The sequence below is a fragment of the Penaeus monodon genome, chromosome 29 (assembly GCF_015228065.2).
Source record: "Penaeus monodon isolate SGIC_2016 chromosome 29, NSTDA_Pmon_1, whole genome shotgun sequence".
Taxonomy (NCBI): domain Eukaryota; kingdom Metazoa; phylum Arthropoda; class Malacostraca; order Decapoda; family Penaeidae; genus Penaeus; species Penaeus monodon.
In genome coordinates, this window is record NC_051414.1 from 6718165 (window position 1) to 6718378 (window position 214).

General features: G+C 31.8%; 1 protein-coding gene across 1 annotated transcript in view; it reads right to left on the reverse strand.

Moving 5' to 3' along the window:
• Nucleotides 1-111: 111 nt before the first annotated feature.
• The window catches only part of LOC119591919 (PDZ and LIM domain protein Zasp-like), a gene marked incomplete in the record, with an annotated part of 137443 nt that continues 137340 nt past the window's right edge, over nucleotides 112-214 (reverse strand). Inside the window, 1 exon segment of the mRNA XM_037940673.1 lies at nucleotides 112-214.

Here is a 214-nt window from a genome sequence, read left to right on the forward strand (position 1 = left end):
AATCGATTCAAACTGAAAAAAATCAGCTAACTCCATTTTTCAATTTTGACCAATAGGTCTTATATGTCCCCAAAAAAGCCCACATATAAAAGGATAATAAAAGAGTAAATACAATATGTCTATTTTTTTATAATCCCCCTGGGAAAGAAGGGGTCAGACATAATTGGAAGATCAAGAAACACGCAACAAAATATACGCCGAATATTAGACAATA